Source organism: Ovis canadensis, chromosome 4 (assembly GCF_042477335.2).
Source record: "Ovis canadensis isolate MfBH-ARS-UI-01 breed Bighorn chromosome 4, ARS-UI_OviCan_v2, whole genome shotgun sequence".
Taxonomy (NCBI): Eukaryota; Metazoa; Chordata; class Mammalia; order Artiodactyla; family Bovidae; genus Ovis; species Ovis canadensis.
This window is the reverse complement of record NC_091248.1, coordinates 39,111,385-39,131,346: the sequence shown is the minus strand read 5'-3', so window position 1 is coordinate 39,131,346 and position 19,962 is coordinate 39,111,385. Positions and strand designations below refer to the sequence as shown.

Genomic DNA, 19,962 nt, shown 5'->3' with positions numbered 1-19,962 from the left:
GGAAAGCAAGGAGATCCAACCAGTCCATCCTAAAGGAGATCAGTCCTGAGTGTTCATTGGAAGGACTGATGCTAAAACTGGAACTCCAATACTTTGGCCACCTGACGTGAAGAGCTGATTCATTTGAAAAGACCCTGATGCTGGGAAAGATTGAGGGCAGGAGGAGAAGGGGACAACAGAGGATGAGATGGTTGGATGGCATCACAGAGTCAATGGAAATGAATTTGGATAAACTCTGGGAGTTGGTGATGGACAGGGAGGCCTGGCGTGCTGCAGTCCATGGGGTCTTAAAGAGTCAGACATGACTGAGTGACTGAACTGAACAGATGGATACTTTTCTATTTTTGAATATTGTGCATAATTATTATTCAAAGCTAGTTATATAAATGCAGATTTTAAAAATGTATTAAGTCAAAATATCTGGAAATAATATGAAATTTTGTTATTCTTTTATGAGCACTGGTATGACAGATTTCCAGCTTCAGATTAGAACACATACATTAACATTTCATGAAGAAAGGGAAACTGGATTATATTTATGATATAACAAATAGTAAAATAAATACATACTAGATAAGACTAGTTCTCTGTGGGTTTGGCCCACATAGACACATTCCCTGGACAGTTGACAACTACTCTTTTGGGAACTGTGAATATTTTTTAAAAATTATATGTGTGTGGTAGTTTTTTTGTTTTGTTTTCTTAGTTTTTTTCTTTTTTTTTTCCGTATTCTTTTTTATTGCTACTGTCAGCTCTAAAATAGGATTGGCTATAGCTATAGCACCATCAGAATTGGTAGCTTTTTAGGAGACATTTACTAGATGGAGAAATTAGAAGGTGGTTTTTTTTTTTATTTTTTATTTTTGGTCACACCGTATAGCACACGGGATCTTAGATCTACAATCAGGGATCAAACTCATCCCTCCTGCAAGGGAAGCACAGAGTCTTAAGCACTGGATTACCAGAGAAGTCCTGTAGAAAGTATTTATTTATTATTTTTAGAAGGTATTTTAACTCAGAAATGAGATTTTTGCAATGGAAGTTTAGGGGTTCTACCAACAGCAAGTTCTTTCCTTGGAATGACATTATAAAACATTATAGAATCTTGCCAAGGCTTCTTTGTTATTTCTCGTTGAAACACTATGTAAATTTGGTGAATTGTGAAAGTAATCTGTAATGTGCTCCAGTTCATTATTATTTTTTGATTATTAAAATTAGCATCAAGCTATCATGCATACCTCCTTAGCTGTGAATTTAAGTGAATAAATTGAAAATGTGATATATTTGCATGATCACACTAAAGCACTATCTTATAGAATATAATTTCTTTATTAAAAGTAATAAATAATAATAAGTTAAATCTACTTATTGAAAGTATAGATGAACATTTGCCGTAGCTACCTATTTCCTACCATGGTTTTTGGTGGTTTTTTTCCTCAGGGAATAACACCCAAAAGTGCACACAATTTAAGACACAAAGAAGGTGGAAGCCCTACTGTTAAAAAAAAAAATTATTAGCATAAAACAGCATGTCTTTTCATTTTACTTTAATGTTCAAAATAATTTCTTCATATTTAGAAAGATGACATCACATAGCACTATAGGACACTACGTTCAGTTAATAAAAATTTATTAGTAGATTCAAGTTTAAGAATGATCTACATTTTTCTCTGTGGTATAGCAAGCACAAGGTTATCCTTATCAAAATATCACCCTTATTTGTATTTCTATGTAATTTCTTATGAGTAGGAGAAAGTTTGAATTGAGTTAAACCAGATATAGAGTGGAATGCATTCAATCTCAGATATACCCGTGGGAATGCTTTGTTCTAAGTTTTCTCATAGAATTTTATATTGTCACTGTTGTATACTTACTATTTTTTTGTTTTTCATTTTTGTACATTTCCATCGGACTATAAGCTTCATGAAGGCAAGACCGAACTTGTCTGGTTCATGTTATAGCTCCAGCACTTATCACAGAATTACTGTCTCTCAAAACAAGCTCTCAATTAGTAGTTACTGAATAGATACTTGACTTAGCGAATTACTTTTTACTATAAGAGAAGTTTTTACATTTTTTTTCTGTAGTGAATAAACTCAGAATTTCTGTTCCACACAGATGGCTAACGAAAACAGAAACACAATCAGGAGAAAATGCAGGTATACATGGTTTTCTAAGCTTCCAGGTACTTATACCCTCACCTACAAAGTTTGGTTTCATTGATTTAGGCTCTGGGTGTGCTCACTTGACCTTGTTTTTACAGTTGTGCTCGGCTGAGTCTCATGGCTACAGATGGAGCAAAGGAGCTAAAATGAAGTAGGAATTGGAAGAACAGAGGAGAAAAACTGGATTTTTGCCACCAATGTTCATCCTTCACTTACCCTGAAGACCATTTTCTAAGACGGAGGCATGGTAGGTCTCCTTAGAAATAACTGACGAGATTCCGGAACGAAGAATACAAGCCAAATGTCCTGTAAATCGAGGCGCAAGGCTGTCTGATCCAAGCAGACACTGTTATGACATCCTGTACCTGGATTCATAAAATTCCCTGTGGGAACCACGTAATTCAGGCCAAGGATACCTCTGGAAACATTTGTCATTTGTTCAGCTTTCGAGAATGGCTTTGTGTTAGATTTGCAGTGAGTGGCATTGAATATTATAGTTTTGGTAAATGACCTAATTGTCGAGAGTATCATAATGTAAATTGCTTATTTCAAAATGACATTTTTCGGTGCCTTAGTAGCTTCTTAAACTTTCACCAATGTTAATAATTCAATTTGGAGACATGTCTGACTGGGAGAGAATTCTCTCTCCCATGAGTCACTTCAATCACCTTCCTAGTTGATGGAGCAAAAGTACCCATTTCAAAAGTGAGCGTGGAAGTGCAGCAGAGTGCATGGAAGGGCTGGAGGAGGAAGCTGAACTGGATGCTAGTCTTCGCGCTGTCGCTTAGCATATATGTGATACTGAGTTATAAACAGCTGTTCTGCTCCTCAGTGTCAGACTCTGTATTTATGATCCTTCCTGCCTCACCTACTTCCTCAGAAATAAGATCATGAACATGACATCTCATTATACTCCAAGATGCAACGCACGTTTGAGATGTTACCCTTCAGTATCAAGGTTAAGTGTCAAAGAACTCAATAACGATGTCATTCAGAAACAGGATTTGGAAGGTTAATGGTTATGAAATAAGAAGGTGAGAGAATGATGGTTCAAAGGGAAGCAGCAGCACCTATAACAGTGTAAGAATCAGAAGTCCTAAACTGAAAATCTGCAACTAGGAGGAAACAAAGATGAGAGGGCTGGATCCATGTGTGATTTTTGTTCCTCTGGCTAAGAACTACAGTATTATTTCTTAAGTGAACCCTGTTGTTGCTTAAGATTGTCAATGAGTGACTTACAAGCCCGGGAAGACTTATCCTAAAAGTCTTTATTGGTTGACTTTTCTGTAATGATTCATTTCAGTCGCTCAGTCGTGTCCGACTCTTTGCGACCCCATGAATCGCAGCACGCCAGGCCTTCCTGTCCATCACCAACTCCCAGAGTCTACCCAAACCCATGTCCATCGAGTCGGTGATGCCATCCAGCCATCTCATCCTCTGTCGTCCCCTTCTCCTCCTGCCCCCAAATGGTAATCAATTAAAAATATTTTTACTTGGGCCCTTAACTAAGATAGTCTTGTGGAACCTAGATGCTGTAGCCAAGAAAAAAAAAAAATCCATCCAAAGCCTCTCAGGTACTTGGTCATTATGGACTTGTTTCTTCACATGGAAGATGAGACCCTCAAAGCAACAAAGCCAAGTAATGGAATAGAGCTAAGACTTCTTAATTGATGGCAACTAGGCATAAGCTTTTAATAACCATTTTAACTAGGAAAGCATGGGGAAATCTCTTAAAACTTTATTTTCTTTCCTTTTTTTTAAGCATTTGATCAAATACTTTTAACTTTGACTTTGAAGATTACATAAGCTTAATTTTAGGCAATGCTGTAGCTTCAGTTTATAAGGAATTCAGGTGATAGTCTGTTTCTCTTTTTTCTTTATTTTTTTTCTTTGAAGAAAGGAAAGAAGGATCATTTAAAGCAAAAAATGGCTTCCATTTATCTCTTACATGACATGAATAAAACAGATGTACCAGGTAGGTCCTCAGGTAAGTGGTTCTGTGGTATATTTTTTAAGTATTTTCCATATCATACCTACCAGTATTCCTCTTAGAATTATGCTTTAGACATTACTTGGGTTGCAAAAAACCCTAATATACTTTTAAGAATCCCTCAAGTTCTTCCTTTCTTGATTTCCACTTTTCCCACTCCTCTACTATTAAAGCTATTTGAAGAGGTCTCAGTGAATAACCATTACCATCTTCATATATTTTTGGCAGCCCACAAAATTTAAAACTCTCTTAAGCTCACACATTGCAAGCGTCTGCCTGCAATACAGGAGACCTGGGTTCTATCCCTGGGTCGGGAAGATCCCCTGGAGAAGGAAATGACAACCCACTCCAGTATTCTTGCCTGGAGAATCCCATGGACTGAGGAGCCTAGTGGGCTACAGTCCACAGAGTCGCAAAGAGTCGGACATGACTGAGCGACTTCACTTTCACTTTCACTTTCACTTTCAAGCTCACACCAAAAAGTTAGGTCTTACTCATTTCGCAGCACTGAAAAATGATTACTAACATGATAAATAATTTTAAAAAAGTAACTTAAAGGGTTTTTGAGGGGGAATTTTCTTTATCTCTGAAGTTGTTTCCTGATAAAATAAGAATAATCCTCAAAAGAAAAAATATTGTGGTTTCATTAGAATTATATTCCTTGAAATGTGCAATAATATTCTCATGGTCAAATGTTTATTTCATGACAAAAATGAGGAATGTTGGTGTATTACTCTGCATTGTAAAGTGTGACAAGTTCAGAGTAAGCTAACTGGAAGCTTGGAAACCAAGGATGGATAGATCCTCGGATAGATTTTTAAATCAGTAAAGAATTGCATTTGGCTTCCAGTGACAGACTTGTGTGATTTAAATATATATGGTTGTACACTTGTCAATCAAAGTATAGAGCTAGGCAGTCACTGAGTTCAGTAGCTCATGAGTGTCAGGGATGCTGGGATACATTTCTTAGCCTTCTACTCAGTCCCCAAATGGCTGCTAGACCTCAGGACCGTGCAAGCAGTTTTTGAGAAAGAAGCAAAGAAGGGTTTTTTTGTCAGCTTCATAAACTTTTCCAGAGGTCTCATCCAACTGTTTATTACATCTTCCTTATGAGATATGCTTACCTCTTACTGTATTCCCTAAGGGCAGTCGAGACTGAGAGACAATCTCTTCCACATCTCTCTCCTACATTCTGGTGGATTTCTAGCTGTTTTGATTTTCTTTCTTTATAGATGCCTCACCCTGGTCTCAGCCTTCATCTGGACATGGTGTTCTGCTTTTATCTTCACATAGTGTCTGACTCCATGCAAATTTCTCATTTTATGAGAACACCATTCATATTGGATTAGGGCGCTAATGACTTCATCTTAACTTAATTACATCTTCAAAGACCCTTCCCAAATGAGACCATACTGGGAGTTAGAACCTCAACATATACTTTTGAAGGAACATAATTCAATATGTAACAGTTGGTGTGCAAATTACTTAGTCAGAAAAATGAAACCGCAACCTCCACATTGCAACAACCTTTTTTTTTACCCCTCCATTTTATAAAGAAATGATATACTATAGAGATATTTAAGCAATTTAAGTGCCAACTAAGTAGCATACATTGGAAATACTGCTTTTGGTACATTATTATGAATATATATGGTAAGTCTAGAGTACAGGTGGGTTGCTCCTGACTCTGAAGATACAGATTTACTTCACATTATAACTGTACAATTAACCAGCGTTCAGCACAACAGCTCACTTTTCTCAAAATAACACTTTTTTGAAATATTTTTCATTCCCAAATATACTGAAAACTATATACTAAATCAATAGTACATTTCCAGAAAAAGACAGAATTGCCACTTAGTTAACACAATCATTTCTAATATCTTTTGTAACAAATTCAAATTAAGCATCATGTTTGGCTGAAACAAAACGTTGTTGTTCTGTGTTAGTATGCCAGGTGGGAAGATGTAGCATCTTTTGAATCTTTATTCTCTTCTGTGCATGTTTCCATGTGTCTCCACATGTTCCACTGTTTGTAGGTTTAGTCTTTATTTTTGTCACAGTCTTAAGAAAAACGAATTCTTTTCCAGGATTTAATTGTGCCGCCAAAAAGACAAGGTCAGGGTTTGAACTCTGGTACCTGTGAATAGGAGCTTATTTGAAGTAGGGTCTTTGTAGATGTAATCAACTTATGATAAAATCATAAGGGAGGATGGATGCTCATCAAATGATTGATGGCTTCCTAAGAAGAGGGGAATTTGGACACAGAAGGAGAAGACCATGGGAAGACAGAGACAGGGAATAAAATGATATATCTACAAGGCACGGAATGCCAAGGATTACAGGGAGTCTCCAGAAGCTAAGAGAGAGGCCTGGGACAGACTCTCCCTCGGAGACTCCAGAAAGCGTGCCAAGACTTTCGGACTTGATTTCAGACCTTTGGCTTACAGAACTATGAGAGAACTAATGTCTGTTGTTTCAAACCACCCAGCTTGTTCTATTTCTTATGGCAGCCCTAGGAAACGAATGTGTCCAGTACATCCAATTGTGATGTCAAATTCCTGTCTGAAGATAAGCACCAACTGCCATCCTTGAAGCTCTGCCTGCCTTAGTGAGTAAAGTAAACTTCATTACAATTTGTGTTCAAACTTTGTTTTACTTTCACACTGCTGTTTGTGTTTATTCACACTGTTTATATAAACTTATTTTCATTGTTCACTTGAGATATAGATATAGATATAGATATAGATATAGATATATATATACTCCAGTCTATAAAAATATTTTTGAGTATTTTGGATTAGAATGATATACCTTGCAATTTCTTTAAAATTAAGGAACTTTGCTTTCAATTTATGACTTTTCACTTTTAGGACAAGGTTTCAGGAACGAAGTTAAAATCATTAAATGAGCCATAGAGTTTACTGTTAATATATGATTCTGATGATCACAGCCTGAATAAAGAAAAAAGATATTTCTAGCAAGAATAAGGTAAGTGGTCATGTTGGTTTCCCGGGAAAATAATAATGTATTCTTGGAAGCACCACTAATTATTCATAAATTTAAAAAAATACCTGTATAAAGAGAGAGGAAGCACATGAATTTGTCAGGGAAGGAAAAGAGCAAAGCAGGAAATGAGGAAGACGTGACTTATGGAAAAGCAGCAATAAGAGGAGGCATGAAAATGAAGTGAAAGTCGCTCAGTCATGTCTGACTGTTTGCAACCCTATGGACTGTACAGTCCAGTGAACTCTCCAGGCCAGAATACAGGAGTGGGTAGCCTTTCTCTTCTCCAGGGGATCTTCCCAACCCAGGGATAGAACCCAGGTCTCCTACATTGCAGGCAGATTCTTTACCAGCTGAGCCACAAGAGAAGAAGAGGCAGAGTGAGAAGTAACTGAGGAAAGTGTATCTTTACCATCATTCTTGCTCTCTGACAACTTTAGTTTTCAGCTGTGTTTATCAGATTGTTGTATAATTAATCAAATTTATTTTTTAGGATTTCTTATTTTTTTATTATTATTTTTTTTTACTTTACAATATGGTATTGGTTTTGCCATACATCAACATGAATCCGCCACGGGTGTACACGTGTTCCCAATCCTGAATCCCCCTCCTACCTCCCTCACCATACCATCTCTCTGGGTCATCCCAGTGCACCAGCCCCAAGTATCCTGTATCCTGCATCAAACCTAGACTGGCGATTCATTTCCTGTATGATATTATACATGTTTCAATGCCATTCTCCCAAATCATCCCACCCTCTTCCTCTCCCACAGAGTCCAAAAGACTGTTCTATACATCTGTGTCTCTTTTGCTGTCTCGCATACAGGATTATCATTACCATCTCTGGAGCCGATTATACAGAGTGAAGTAAGCCAGAAAGAAAAACACCAATACAGTATACTAACACATATATCTGGAATTTAGGAAGATGGCAATGACGACCCTGTATGCAAGACAGGGAAGGAGACACAGATGTGTATAACGGACTTTTGGACTCAGAGGGAGAGGGAGAGGGTGGGATGATTTGGGAGAATGACATTCTAACATGTATACTATCATGTGAATTGAATCGCCAGTCTATGTCTGACGCAGGATGCAGCATGCTTGGGGCTGGTGCATGGGGATGACCCAGAAAGATGTTATGCGGAGGGAGGTGGGAAGGGGGTTCATGTTTGGGAATGCATGTAAGAATTAAAGATTTTAAAATTTAAAAAATAAAAAACTAAAATTAAAAAAAAAAAAAAGTTCTGAGAGAAAAACTGGTGAAAAAAAAAAAATTCCATATATATGCATTGCTGCTGCTGCTAAGTCGCTTCAGTCATGTCCGACTCTGTGCGACCCCATAGACGGCAGCCCACCAGGCTGCCCCATCCCTAGTATACTGTATTGGTGTTTTTCTTTCTGGCTTACTTCACTCTGTATAATAGGCTCCAGTTTCATCCACCTCATTCAAATGTATTCTTTTTCATGGCTGAGTAATACTCCATTGTGTATATGTACCACTGCTTTCTTATCCATTCATCTGCTGATGGACATCTAGGTTGTTTCCATGTCCTGGCTATTATAAACAGTGCTGCAATGAACATTGGGGTACACGTCTCTCAATTCTGGTTTCCTCGGTGTGTATGCCCAGCAGTGGGATTGCTGGGTCATAAGGCAGTTCTATTTCCAGTTTTTTAAGGATTCTCCACACTGCTCTCCATAGTGGCTGTACTAGTTTGCATTCCCACCAACAGTGTAAGAGGGTTCCCTTTTCTCTACACCCTCTCCAGCATTTATTGCGTGTAGACTTGTGGATAGCAGCCATTCTGACTGGCGTGAAATGGTACCTCACTGTGGTCTTGATTTGCATTTCTCTGATAATGAGTCCCCTCACGTCTTTCAGTTGTTGGTTCAGATATCACCTTGTCAGGTAGTCCACTGACTGCTCACATTCTGTGACCTGACACCCCTCCCCATTCCCTGTACTTCAGAGCTCTCTTGTCCTGTTCCACCTATTTATCTTATCGTCATGCTTATCGCCTTCTAGGAAGATTTGTAGTTTACTTACTTATTGTTTTTATTTCAGTCTGCCTTCACCTCCTTCTCCCAAAACAGAAGTTCCTTGAATTCACGTATCTTAGTCACTGATGAATCCCAAAAACCTAAGGCTGTCTGGTGTATAACAGATGCCCAATGGTTACTCCATTTTTAAAAATGAGTAAGTATATTTCCTTTAAAATTGATAACCTAAACCTGTTGTGGCACTTACAAGATTATGTTTACTTGGTATATATGTGTGTGTGTATTTGTGTGTATGTGTATGTGAGTAATGAGTAAAACACACACACACACATATATATATATATATATATATATGAAAGGAGTAAAAAAGTGAAAGTGTTAGTCACTCAGTTGTGTCCAACTCTGCGACCCCATGGACTATACCACCTGACCTACCTGTCCGTGGGATTCTCCAGGCAAGAATACTGGAGTGGGTTGCCATTCCCTTTTCCAGGGGATCTTCCTAACCCAGGGATAGAGCCCAGATCTGCTTCATTGCAGGCAGATTCTGCAACTATATATATATATTTGCATATTGGACTGGGAGTTTGGTGGCATGTGTATTCTCATTTTATCAGTTGACATGGACTTATATGTGCTTACAGAGGAGTTGTTGCTTGAGCTGATGCTTGCCTCCTGAAATGCCTCTATAACACAGTTTAGTAAGATGTTAACAAATCCCAATGAAACACATCTGCTCTACTGTTGTCTCCAACTCCTGGTCTCTTCAAACTTTTAAAACTGTCATAGACTACTGGAAACACGACTGCCTTTGAAATTAGTTCAATAAAACAGTAGTTGCAGATGCATCATTAAGGGTTTAAAACCAAATTTTCAGCCAAAGGGAATGGCTTGTAAATGTTTGGCCATTACTCCAGTGGTGTAGAAGGACGTTTTCTGGCAATGAGGGAATTGGGGCTCCCTGCTCGCTGACACATAAATGACTAAATTCAAGTTTTCTTCATGTGTCTGCTCACCAATGGTGGGGATGTGTAACTGGATGCTAGTATTGCAGTGCACTTGTAGGTTAAAATCCAGGAGGTGATGAAAGACAATCTACGGTAATAGAATTGGAGGAACTCGGGGGATTGGATCAACCAGGTACAGTCTTATTGCTCCCTCTTTTTCACTTTATAGAAGCATTTTTTTCCTACAATCTAGAAAGTACAGTGTAGTGCTTTCCAGTGTAATTGATGGCCCCGTCTGGCATAAGTGATTCCACATGGTGGCTGACGAGCAACTCTTGGGTTAGCCCCTCCTCTTGTTCAAGAAATAGACAAATTAGCAGACTTTTCTCTCTTCTCCATAGAACTATCATTTGCACATCAATTTATCTATCTTACATGAAATTTAAAATATTTTATAAACTGGTGAAACCTCTTGTTCTTGGTTTTGGGGGAAAGTGGAGTCTCATAAATAGAAATGTCTTACCTTCTCGGTCATGGGGTTGATGGATGGTTGGAGGGAAAGCAGCATCCCGGGTTTTTCAGAGGCATGTCTCTGCTTAGACCAGATTATATGGTGACTTGCAGTGTAACTATACTAGTATCTCTTTACACAAGAAAAATTTCTTTTAAATAACAGTATCAATTTGGGGTTGCTCAAGGGAGTTAGTAGAAAGGCTTAGAGCATGGCAGTAGTAATATATACTCACAAGGTCAAAAATTCTCAGCTTGAGAATGGTTCAGTGTGCTCATTCATCACTTTCCACTTTTGCTCATGTAAAAGAAAGACACCCAACTAGGTGTAAATTAAAACTACTGTACTAGCATGATTAGCCTTTAAAAAAAGTATCAAATCCCAATTTACTGCTGTCAACTCACATAAAGATGTAATCTTTATGTTGTAGGTATTTCTGATTGTGTTGTTCCCCAAACTCAAGGACAGAAACAAACTGAATGATAAGCAGTGTCAATCTTGCATGTATATAACAAATATCACCTAAAAATTATAATGCACTATATATAATTACCTAGTTAATTTTATATATAAACACTGACTAAAATAATCTGAATTTACCAAGAATCTGACAAAGACAACTGAGAGGAAACAAAGTTAAAGGTTTCTTTAATCTACTGGGTAGGCGAGATTGGAGAGATGGCTTTTACAACATTCTTAGGAAAATTCACAGTTGAGGATTCATAGCTGTGATGCTCAGATGAGGACAGCTGATACTCACGCATGTTACTGAAGCCAAGTGGTGGGAGGATGCACCGCATCCAAGCCGTTTCCATGAGTGCACAGGCTCTGGCTTGTTTTCTCAAGACTGGAGAAGACATCACACATTCTTTGGAAGTTGAGTCCAAACCAAAACTCCACTAGATCTCCTGTCCTGCCTCTGTGTGGTCTGGGTGACCCACTTTCGCTTGACAGAGCTCTGGGAAACTTGATATGTCTACATCCAGTTTAAGGGTTACTCCTGGGTGGTCCTTAGCAGTTAATAGAATTTGATTCTGGGGCCATCATGTGAGATTCAGAGAAGTCCAAGAATCTGGACCTGGACAAGATCCAGTCTGTTAAGAATGGTGATTACTCCTGAGCATTTCAATGTATAAATTGGCAGAACTAGAGCTGTTCTGGGAGAATGTACAGATAACACCAGACACACCTCACCAGCTGTCTGCAGCCATCTTGCTTAGCATCTTCCAAGGCAGAACTCAAGGCACCATGTTTTCAGATTGAGCAATAACTAGGCATTAAGGCAGCTGTTCAGAACTTTCCAGGAATGGCCTTATGACTAGAAAGACATTTGCTTTAATCTACTTAGATTCAATGACTTCTCTAAATAATATAAATTTTTTATTAAGTGTAATTGCTTTACAATGTTATGTTTCTGCTGTACAGTGAAGCAAATCAGTTATATGTATACCTAGACGCCCTCCCTCTTGAGCCTGCCTCCCACCCCAACCTCCATCCCACCTTACCCCCATCCCTTCCCTCTAGGTCATCCCAGAGCACCAAGCTGAGCTCCCTGTGCATACAAGCGGCTTCCCATGAGCTATCTGTTTTACACATGGTAGTGTATATATGCCAATTCTTAATTATATGTACATTAACTAAAGAATGGAGATGTGGCAAGTCTAGAAATCATTTATATTTTACTATTAAAAAATAATGGGTTGTGGAAAGAGCATGTGCTTTGGAGACACCCAGGCCTGAATTTGAATACTCACTCCCCATTTACTGGCTGAGACACTTGGGGCATTATCCCAAGAGCAGAAAATATCAAAGATTATTCAGAAAGTGTCGGGTATATTTGCATGTGTCAGTCTTTTAAGAAAACCAACAATGTTCCAATCGTATTGCAGACTGCCTCTGGTATCTGTCTGCATGGTGATCATCAGCATGTAACATAAACGTATATTTTACATATTTACCTTGCTTGCTCCCTGTCTCCCCTTCCACTTTACCCCTAAAAGTAAAATTTCGTTATTTCAGGAATTTATTGTCTGATTTTGTTTACCACTGTATCCTCAGGAACTGCAGTAGAAACCGGTGCATAGCGTCAGCGGAAGTATTCTGATGGCAGCAGAAGTGACCAAGGCCTGACGGTCCTTTCCGCAGTGGTGCTCTGGGAGTAAGTGCTTCAGGCCCACTTAGAGCTCTCCTGCCCTGCAAAATTTGGTAAATACCAATTAATCTTTTGCTGTTTAAAATTGCTTAAGTTAGGTTGATTTTTCTGAGATTGGACCATGGTTATAATTTAGTAAAGTGGTTATTTAGAAATAGCAGTTCTGTGAAATTCTGAGTATGAGGCAGAAGGGTGGGGATTACTTTGTTCTTCATTTCAGATCTAAAGAGAACATTGAAAATCTAATGTAACTCTGAGGCAGATTGGGGAAGACACGAGAGCCTCGGGTCTGACTTCAGTTTGTTAAACATAAAGTAATGAGTTACTCACAAATGAGTAACTAGCTGGCAGCTGACAGACAAGCCAAGGAGAAGGGTTGTTGTTTAGTTGCTAAGTCGTGTATGACTCTTTGTGACCCCATGGACTGTAGCCCGCCAGGCTCTTTTCTCCATGGGATTCTCCAGACATGAATTCTGGAATGGGTTGCTATTTCCTTCTCCAGGGGCTTTTCCCCACCCAGGGATCAAACCTGCGTCTTCTGCACTGGAAGGTGGTTCTTTACCACCGAGCCACTAGGGAAACCTAAGGAGAGGGGAGGCAGGGATTCTTGTGCTTAGAAGTTCTCAGAGTAAAGACCCCTGAGTGATTCAAGCCATACCATATATGGGCCATGCATGAGAAAAGATCATCTGTAGGTTCAGGGCTCTCTGAAGGGGAAATGTGATCTCAAGGGAGATTTACTGAAGAGGCCCAGACCCTGAAGCATTCTCAGTGACTAGAGAAGGAGTATTAACCAGCCAAATTGGTAATCAATCCACCTCTTCCATAGAGATGGAGATTTCTGAAGGACCTAAGAAGTAGTCTGAGAGTTAGCTCTGTGTCTGCAGCACACAGGGGTCACCATACCAGCTCCTAATCACACAAAAGTTGTCTTGTTCTCTTTGTTCCCTTCCTCTTCTGATGGCTGCCAACAAGTAGCTGCCTCACCCATTTACTAAATACAGTTTGTGCCTCATCTCTTCCACATAATAGGCCCCCCGCATAACAGGGGGACTCAGCTTTTATGGAGCTATACGTGAAGACTCAAGGTAACAAGAGAATTTATTATTCACAGTGACAAATGCTTTGTAATAGCATACCATGATAACTATTTGGAGTTAAGAGATCCCTTTTCTACAATTACTGAACTATACTGAAAATCAAGTGAGATTTGAGAAGCAAGAAAAAGAAGCCTGATTAAGGGAATAGAAAGGAGCAAAATATGCAAGAATGGGAGTGACATATGAGACGTAATTAGAGATGTGATTGAAATAGTCATAAAACAATAAAAAAAAAGTATGTGTGAAGACAGTCCTTTGCAACAGATCTGAAAACCTTAGACACAGGTGACATAGATGCTTTTCTAAAAATTTAAATTTCTAAAATCATCGTAAAAATTTTTTGAAAATAATCAAAAAGTTATTGAGAAGGTTAAAAATCTGCCATTAATAAAAACCACTAAGACCACAGATTTTCACAGCTGGATTACATCAAATCTTCATAAAAAACAGATAATTCCTATGTTATTTAAGTTACTACAATCCACTGGAAAAAATTCTTAATATGAAACCTTATGAAGTTAGCATATAAAAACAAAAATGTAGCCCAAACTCCTGTATAAATACAGATATAGAGATCTTTGTAAAATAAGAGATAGTTGTAATATCCCAAAGTTCATCAGTATAATGACTTACATCAATCTATTTAAAAAGTCATATGGTAATACCAGTACATTATGAAAGAATTATATGAATTAATAGGAACAAAGTATGACAAAATAATAAACCTAAAATTAATTATCAAGTTAGAAAATTCTCATTGCAGTTAATAGGAAAAATTAGATGTAAATTTCTACTGCTGCTATTGCTTTGGAATGGTAAGTAAAAAAAATATTAGTATAAACATTAGAAAATAGACTTTTTTCTAATGACAATATTAAACTAGAAATTCAGATTCTAGTTAAAATCAGAACCAATGAAAAATAATGGATAAGAGAATTTAAGATAAAAACAAAATAAATACGTTAAGACCAAAAGCTTTTGCTTATATTATCTGTAAGCAATGGCAATGAAAATGGAAAGATACTCATTTATAATAAAGAGTATAATATTTTCACAGATAACTTTAAAAAAAGAAAACAAAGGACATATATTTTTAAAATCTATGAATCTTATTCATAGACTAATGAAAGACATAAAAAAGTATTTATGGAAAAATATACTGTGATTTTGGATGGGAAGTATATGGTAAAAATGCCAATTATTCAAAATTATTCAATAAATTTGAGGCACTAATAAATAGAACTTCATCAAGGTTGGTTTTAGAACTGGATACAATGATATAAAACTTCACTTGGAAGAATATAGGTCTGAAACAGCCAAGAAAAGTTAGATATAGGAGAGTCAGAAGCTGTGAAATATGCTTTACACATCAGACTATAAAGTCGCTATAATAACATCAATGTGGTATTAGCCATATGGACCCATAAAAAATAGAGAATCTAGAAAATAAATGTGTGTATATGAAACTTTCATATATGGTAACATTAGCTACTCTTTGGGAAAAGAAAGACTTATTTATTAAATAGAGATGACAATTAGCTGTTTAACCAGAGGAAACCAAGTTGGGTCCACTCATATGTGGAAGAATTAATAGGGACCATTGGCATTTTCACTATTTTATGTGCTGTTCAATACTGTAGCCACCAGGCACAGATGTTATTTACATTTAAATGGAAATAAAATTAAAAATTATATTTCTCAGCAGCTTCAGTCATATTTTTTAAAGTGGGGCTAGTGTTTATTGAGTAGTGTAGATTACAGAAGATTTCCATCTTTGTAAAATATTTTGTGGATAGCAGAGATTTCTCTCTTTTTCCATATAATACTTCAGTTCAGTTGCTCAGTCGTTTCCGACTCTTTGTGATCCCATGGATTGCAGTACATCAGGCCTCCCTGTCCATCACCAACTCTGGGAGTTTACTAAGACTCCTGTCCATTGAGTCGGTGATGCCATCCAACCATCTCATCCTCTGTCGTCCCCTTCTCCTCCCGCCTTCAATCTTTCCCAGCATCAAGGTCTTTTCAAATGAGTCAGCTCTTCACATCAAGTGGCCAGGGTATTGGAGTTTGATGGACTGGACTCCTTGCAGTCCAAGGGACTCTCAAGAGTCTTCTCCAACACCACAGTTCAAAATGGCAAAACTAATACAGTATTGTAAAGTAAAATAAAGTAAAAATAAAAATTAAAAAATAATAATAATAATAATAATTAAGAAAAAAAAAAGCATCAATTCTTCAGCTCAGCTTTCTTTATAATCTGTCACATCCATACATGACTACTGGAAAAACCATAGCTTTGACTAGGTGGACCTTTGTTGGCAAAATAATGTCTCTGCTTTTTAATATTCTGTCTAGGTTGGTCAGTGTTCTTGCCTGGAGAAACGCAGGGACAGGGGAGCCTGGTGGGCTGCCGTCTATGGGGTAGCACAGAGTTGGACACGACTGAAGCGACTTAGCAGCAGCAGGTTGGTTATAACGTTTCTTCCAAGGAGCAAGGGTCTTTTAATTTCATGGCTGCAGTCACCATCTACAGTGATTTTGGAGCCTCCCAAAAATAGTCTCTCACTGTTTCCCCATCTATTTGCCATGAAGTGATGGGACCAGATGCCATGATCTTTGTTTTCGGAATGTTGAGTTTTAAGCCAACTTTTTCACTCTCTTCTTTCACTTTCATCAAGAGACTCTTTAGTTCCTCTTCACTTTCTGCCATAAGGATGTTGTCATCTGCATATCTGACGTTATTGATATTTCTCCCAGCAATCTTGATTCCAACTTGTGCTTCACACAGTCCAGTGTACTCTGCATATAAGTTAAATAAGCAGGGTGACAATATACAGACTTGATGTACTCCTTTTCCTATTTGGAACCAGTCTGTTGCTCCATGTCCAGTTCTAACTGTTGCTTCCTGACCTGCATATAGACCTTTCACAAGAGGCAGGTCAGGTGGCCTGGTATTCCCATCTCTTTAAGAATTTTCCACAGTTTGTTGTCATCCACACAGTATATTATTTATAAACTGGGCTTCCCTGGTAACTCAGCAGGAGACATGGGTTCAATCTCTGGGTGGGGAAGATCCTCTGGAGAAGGAAATGGCAACCCACTCCAGTATTCCTACCTGGAGAATTCCATGGACAGCGAAGCCTGGTAGGGTCACAAAGAGTCGAACACAACTTAGCCACTAAAACAACAACAATTTTTTATAAATATTCACAAACACAAACAAAAATATGAATATAAATATATGTGTACATGTACATTTAGTAGTTCCCTATTGATTTAAAGTTTAAAAAAATAGAAAATCATCAAGGCTACATATATAATATAGGGATTAAGGGGAAATTTTATAACATTACAGAAGCTGAGAAAAAATAAGATACATTTGACATTAAAATTATAATTTTTGTATATACACTGATATCAGTATCAGTTAGGGTTCTTGGTTGGAAACAACATGTTCAGAAAATTAATTCGGTAGGAAAAATGCCCAAACTCTACTGAGGAACTACTTTTGAAAAGATAGTAGGACTATCTTTTCTCTGCTGCCTCTGTAGGACGTTGAAGCCATGGTTCACTGTCTTGCTTTCATCATTTCCACCTTAGAGTTATGTGCAGGTGAATTTGATAGGGGCATGTTCTTATACCGTAGCTGCAAGGGAACCTGTGAAAGTGAGTTTCTGCTTTCTAGTTTAGGAGACAGAACTCATGAGTAGAAAATATCCACATACGGAAAGAGTGTTCCGTAGATCTTAGAACAGCCACAGACATGACATTCACTACACTAACAAAGTCAGCAGAGAGATAAAAAGTTTGCAACACAATGATGATGAGTGTTTAATGTGTATAATATAGGAAGAATCCTTACAAATTGTAAAGAAAAGACAAGCTACTCAATAGAAAATTACATCAAGGCTATGAATAGGGAATCACAGATGAGTAAACTCAAAATTTCCTGTACTTAAAATAACAATGTAATATTCATCACTTTACCATCACCAACTGACAGAATTTTTAAATTTCAGTAAACTTATTGCTGGTCAGTATAAAGGACTTGATACATTCTTTGCTACTGGAATGATAAATTATCCCCATCTTCTTGGAGAACAATTTAAGAATGCCTTTAAAAATATAAATAACCACAGCCTAGAATCAACCACATTCTTCAGAAGTAAAAACAACACGGTATAAAAATATACCTATGAGAATGTTCACTTTTTTTTTTTTTAGAGACAAAAATCTGAAGGTATGAATAGCCTTCAACTGAGAAAAAATTATGATACAGGCACACTATGGGCTATTGAGAAGCAATTAGAAACCATGAGTAAGACCTATGCCATTTGTCTTGGAGTAATTATGACAACAAGTTATTGAGTGAGAAAAGCAAGATGCAGAGAAGTGACCAGAACAACACACAACATACACTATAAAAAATGGCAGGCACTGAACTTTTAAAAAGAATCCTCATGGGGGAGGGTGAATTGATGAAGGTCAAGAAAGGGAACAGAGAGGCAGCGAAGCAAACAAACAGAAACAAACCTTGCAAATTAAAAACATAACCAAAAATCTCATTTACTTTACCTACCTGAGTTATGTATATACTTGCTTAACTGTTTCTTAAAACAGTTAAGTGTTGGTCTCTAGACTTTAGAAATGTCTAAAATATATTCTTAGGTGAAAAATTATTCCACAGAGTAATATGTAGAGAATGAGTCCATTAAAAAAATAAGGTGTGTGTGTTTTTATGTGTTTTTACCGAAAAGATTATGCATACCAGCTTATTAATTCCGGTTTCATCAGAAAGGGTAGATTTGCAAAGCAAAGGATGATTACTTATACTAATCCAGTTAATTTGAAAATTTACAATGCATTAAAAAACAAAGATTTAAGAATATGTTAACATTCTAGAATATACTATAAAGGGAGTAAGCTGTATTATGATTCAGGGAATAATTGGAGACCACTGATTGAGAGGGGGCCTTTGGGAGAGCCTCTCTGAGGACAGTGCCTGAGCTGAGACCTGAAGGATAACAATAAGCTTTATTGTGGAGAACTGGACAAAGAATTTTCTGAGTCCATAGGCCAGGTAGTTCATCTGAAGAGCAGAAAGGAAGCCAGCCGCCTGCTGTGTCGGGGACAAGTGGATGGGTTTGTGTGGATTAAGGTCAGAGAGACAGGGACTTGTAGACTGCCACTAGTAATAGTCTGGGTTAAACCACTTCTGGTAGCAAATAGGCTAACCTCTTACAATTTAAAACCTTTATAACAGCTTCAAATTGCAGAGAATCCAGCCCTTGATCACTAGACTCAACTCAGTTCAGGTGAGTGTGAACTTGGATGGTGCATCTCACATTGCAGATTGCTTCCAGCCATAGGCAGTAGGACCTTGTCTCAGTCCACACTGAAATAGAATAGAAACAGAAGCATAAACTAAAACAAACTCTCCTCCCCGTAGATTGATAGAGAAGCACTGTTATAAGCCCTGGAAGATGTTTGGTTGCTATTCTCAAAGAAATAGGAAACAAGTTAAACATTTTAAAAAGAAAGGAGTCTTTGTATATATTTTACAGAAGAATTCTCTAGTTTAAAACTAGAATTATCCCAGCTTTCATGGTTGGTAACGGACTGGAAACGATTAATTAAGAGTTGCACAGGAAATTAGGAGACCACTGTGATGTTGCGGGAAGGAGATGGTGGTGGCTGGGACCACGTGGTGGCGGCTGGACTGGAGGACAGGAAAGGAGGAGTCTGGAGGAACCAGCAGTGATTGCCAGTTTCCTTTCCTTTCCTTCCTTTTTTTTTCTTTCTTTTTGACATAAGAACTGGTACGTTATGATCACATCTATAGAGATGGGGATAATGGGAGAAGAAAAAAGTCGAAGGCAAAAATCAAGATTTCTGTCTTAGACAAATTTAAGTTTGAAATGTGTATTACAAAACAAATGGAAATGAAGTTCATGAGAGAGGTGTGGACTAGAGGCATAATTTGGGGAGTTATTGGCACACAGATAAAGTGTGAACAATCATCCTGCTTTTGCCCAGGACTCTCCTTGTTGTAGTGCTAAAAGTTCTAAGATTTGGGGATCTTCTTAC

The 19,962-nt window shown here is 37.8% G+C and overlaps 1 long non-coding RNA gene across 15 annotated transcripts in view; it reads left to right on the top strand.

The window, feature by feature from the left end:
• Positions 1-19,962, top strand: part of LOC138439182 (uncharacterized) — a 73,440-nt gene that overhangs the window by 39,906 nt on the left and 13,572 nt on the right. For 4 of the 15 annotated variants that reach the window (XR_011256594.1, XR_011256595.1, XR_011256593.1 and 1 more), the window contains exons 2-9: positions 2,119-2,159; positions 2,264-2,412; positions 4,062-4,152; positions 6,669-6,766; positions 7,029-7,146; positions 9,230-9,361; positions 12,682-12,828; positions 16,231-16,340. This is a non-coding gene — a long non-coding RNA (uncharacterized lncRNA). Of the gene's footprint in view, positions 1-1,415; positions 2,160-2,263; positions 2,413-3,468; positions 3,635-4,061; positions 4,153-6,668; positions 6,767-7,028; positions 7,147-9,229; positions 9,362-12,681; positions 12,829-16,230; positions 16,341-19,962 lie in introns of those variants that run through there. The other 11 variants (XR_011256602.1, XR_011256598.1, XR_011256597.1 and 8 more) reach the window with 11 other exon arrangements.